Source organism: Epinephelus moara, chromosome 10, assembly GCF_006386435.1.
Source record: "Epinephelus moara isolate mb chromosome 10, YSFRI_EMoa_1.0, whole genome shotgun sequence".
Classification (NCBI taxonomy): Eukaryota; Metazoa; Chordata; class Actinopteri; order Perciformes; family Serranidae; genus Epinephelus; species Epinephelus moara.
Window position 1 is genome coordinate 40,630,789 of NC_065515.1, and position 4,539 is coordinate 40,635,327.

Consider the following 4,539-nt stretch of genomic DNA (forward strand, 5'->3'; position numbering starts at 1 on the left):
TGGATGTTCGAAGGAGGGCCGACTGAAGAGGAAGGAGCTCAGGGAGCAGAGTAACATCTCCAAGGAGCTCATCTCACATTTCTGACACACAACCCACCATCAGCTCGTTTTGATACACATGTTCCCTTTAAACAATAAGACCGGAATTATTATATTTTTTATTATATTTTTCAATCTGTCAATATGAAAAGACCAAACCAACAAGGTGTTAGTCTCTTCATACTTTCTGACTTCCTGTCTGTGGCTCTTAGCTGCACCTCACAGATCTAATGTTTAATTTGAAAACTAGACTTGAAGGCAGGTATATTGGAGTCCAAGCAGCCAACGCAATTTGAAACCAAAGCCACACTGACCCAGGAAATAATGTTCACCAAATAATGTTAGATATTGAATTTCATTGTCATGTATTGTCCAAATTCTGTAACACAATACTTGATGTGAAAATCAATTTTGGTGATAAATTTAACACTTGCTCGCTCGCTAAAGTGGGTGTCCCATGTACAAAGGCTGTGTCCTTATCGCAGCCACCGGGTTCAATTCCAACCCGCTGCCTTTTGCTGCATGTCATCCCTCTCTCTCCCCCTTTCACTCTTAAGTTGTCCTATCAAATAAAGGCAAAAAAAGTTAACAACTGAATTGTGAGATGACAGGAAAAACATGTTACAGAGCTGTGTATTCTTAATCCGCTCCCGGATTCCCAGAACCTGCAGTTTATTTAGTATTTTGACCGCCTGCTCCCACACGCAGCAAAGTTAAAACTGCCTGCTCCTTCAAGATTTGTGTTGATTCCTGCAGGATCCCACTCCCAGTACAGCCCTGTATTACAGAGCCACCTGCTGTTAGATCTGTGATCTAGAGCACATCCAGTCTGTGATAGCCTGACATCACCAGACCAAATCGCAAATGCAAATCAGTCCAGAACCTCTCAGTTCTCTCAGTTGTCTATTTCCGAGTCGTGTTATCGGCGGCCGTGGCCCAAAATGCCTCTGGATTCAACTGGATACACATATAACCAATCACAGAAACAGTGTGTGATGTAAGTTAACGCTTTAAAACAGACACGTGTAAATAGATGACAGCGTGCAGAGATGAGCTGTGATGGTGTGGCATCAATATGTCTGTGTGCAGTTAATCATACTTTTGTGAAATCCTGTTGGAAGTACAGCAATCAACAAAATGTTTAAATGCAGTTGATTGTTCTTTGAGTGAAAATGTACCGTCTAATTCGTTCAATACTGATGTGACAGCGGCTTCAACAGAAAGGTCCACAACAGCTGTAACCCTTTTTGTTGTTTTTAGAAATGTCTAACCGGTGCTTCTCTTTACCGTCTCCATCTCAAACATGTCCCATATTAGATAAATGGCTGTGATTGGCTGTCAGATCTGAGGTTGCTAGAAATCTGTCGAAGCAGCAGAGGCATCTGCCAGAGCAAATACAATATGAGCTTTTACATTAATGTGGTTCCCAGCAGAGTCCTGCACGGGTCCAGGTTTCAAGACCCGCCCCGCCCCGACCCGACGACGTACAAACCCGCACCCGAACTGCAAACCCGCGCATCAGGCCAATTAGTACCGCAACCCGGTCCAACCCGTTGAAACACGACCCGCAGCCCGACCCGTAACCCGGATTTAAAGTAATCATTTTGGGTCATATTGGCTGAATATTGAACAGCATATCGCCACAGTTAAGGTGCCAGTAAGTAAACAACGACCTGAATGAAGCAGCTCTCACAATAAAAACCTGACTTCAGCTCCATCATCAACCCTCTGTGTTCTTCTCCCATACGAGTGTAAAAGCACTCGTTTGTTACGTTTAATGCTTTTAAACTTTTAATCTATGTAAAGGAACTTTACATGTGTAATAATAGACTTACTTTCTGTCCAGAGCGACGTTCAGCAGTTACGAGCCGTCACGTGTTTTTAGAATCCATCGAGGAGAGAAGTAATCCATCAGGGAAACACTTCAGAAACATTATAAAGTGATAGTTGTACGTTTTATCCACTTATTTCTCAAATACCTAAATAATTATTTACTGTTTTGGAAGCGGCGCTTGTTAGACGGTGGCAGCCATGTTGATTCTGTCGTCTAATCACAAATTGTGTTATTAGATGGTGAAACGCATGTAAACAGCTGAACCAATGACCGTTGCGTAATAGCGGAGGCGATCCTCAGAGAGTAAATAATGACCAAGACAGTTATCTGTAGTTTACCAAACTAATGACTGATGTGTTTATCTAAAACCCGCAATCCGACCCGCATGTTATTTTTTCCACCCAGATCCGAACCCGGGAAAAATGTTTTTTTAAAAACCACCCGCAAATCAGCTGTTTTTGCGGGTACCCATCGGGTACCCGCGGGTACCCGACCCAGTGCAGGACTCTGGTTCCCAGGTAATGTTGGTGAACCACATCTGGTCCATTGATGAGTATCTGTTGGTGTTCGTGACGAAAATACAATTTTGCATAATTTTGGACTTAAAGCTGGGGTAGGGTGTTGTATTTTGATGTCTCTGGGCAAATATCCCATAATTAACTTGAAGTATATTGTAATTCAAGTGGTCTGAGAGAAAACTAGACCTCTGCACCTCCTCTTGGCTCAGTTTTCAAGCTTTGGAACAGTTAGCCCGTGACTGGAGACTCTGGCCAATCACAGGTCATTTCAGAGAGATGGCGTTCCTATTGGCTGTTCAACAAATGCAGATGTGCATGGCAGAGAATCCTGCAGAGAAAGTTGCTATTCCAGCATTGGCAATAACTACCTGCACTGCAAAGCAGCCCAAAAAAGGAAAATGGAAGCCTGTAGCTCCATTCCTCTGCAGCTTCAAGTTTCATTTTTGGTCTGAGAAAGAGAAGAAGAGAGAGTGGGTCAATGTGCTGCACGTTACAATGAATTTAGATGAAATAAATCCCTGTAAAGGGAAACACTGGGTTACTGTATGAAGCTTGCATATGCCTGTGGTCATCTTGTGGGAGAGGCTTAGGACAGAGAGGGGAGAGCTGCAGGAGGAGGGTGTGTTTTAAAAATCTGCCATTGTTTTTGTTTTCACTTTTACCTTTTCCAGAGGCCTGTACTACAAAGCAGGATTTAGAGTTAGCGAGCTAACTTCAGAGTTAACTCCGGGTTTTCAGTACTATGAAGCTGGTCCTTTTTTTTTTACTGGGATGAATCACTGTGGTAGCTTATGCTGAACAGCTGCTCCGGAGCAGGTTAACTTCAGAGTATTGGATCACAGCCTGTCAACACCCTGACCTCTGACCAATCAGATCATTGAAGAAAAAAGTATTCATTACTGAAAGTCCGGAGTGACAGGTTAAAAAGAGTAGCCTGTATATTGTTATAGGTCAGTAGAATGATTTCATTGTTCCAGGGCTCTATTTCCACAGGTTTTAAAACAGAGCTTTTAACAAACACAGAGATTGTTCACAACACTTACATGATTTCAGCAGGATTTTAACTTGTGCAAAGTTTATTTCAGTCCGCAGTGATAGTGTTGCTATCTGACACTCTGATTCCATCACTGCAGCTCAAAATAACACGAGACACCTATGTGATGAGAACTACTATAAAACAGATAATATTTTATTAGTAAAATAATCCACACACTGTTAATTGGCTCCTGTTATTATAGATGTAACATTTCGGTCAGATAGACCTCATTAGTCATTAACTACTTTTCCACTCTGTACTTCAGCAGCAGAAACAGTCTGATATTACTTTAAAGTGTTTTATGTGACATATTCAGAGTAGTTTCATCATCATCCAACTAAATAGCAAATACTCTAAACTAATGTCACATAGGCCCATAGCTCTGTGATACCTGCACGTAATTTAAGTCTCGGATAAGTATAAAAACTCGGATCTAGAGTTTCCGTTTTAAGATTACAGCTTGTCGTCCACATCCCACACCACTGACATTTCACTGTCTCATTAACAAATCACTTCACTACCATTTCATCACATATCATATGAGGCAGCTTACTTCATTCATGGTTCAGATGATGTCGCTTGTAATTAACAACCCCGCCCCTTTTACATGCACTCATGGCTGGATAGGATAACCCAAAGTTGACTGAACTAGTTGATAACCAGCTTTGTAGTAGCGGTTATCCAAACAGCCAATGTTAGGGTTAGTACGAGAAGATATCCTGTATAAGTTGAACTGGCTTCGTAGTACAGGCCTCAGGTTTCCGCTTACCCAGCTATAAGAAATATATTATACATTGTAAAGCAGGATTTAGATTTAATGACGAGATTCTTTGTGTAATTTTGTAATCAAGTATTTCACCTACTTTTTTAAATTGAAGTATTTTGCTTGTTTCATAAGAATTTTGCTTAATTTTGTACTTAAAGGTGTGTAATATTTGGCATGGTTTATTGTCAAATCTGAATCTGAATCTGAATATTCTACCCATTAATATGTTTATATAAGTGTATAATCGCTATAAAATAAAATTTGTTTGGTTTTCGTAGCCTTATAATTATGCTTTTATATATATATATATATAGCAAGGGCCTTGCTTTAGAGAGGTCGCCATCTT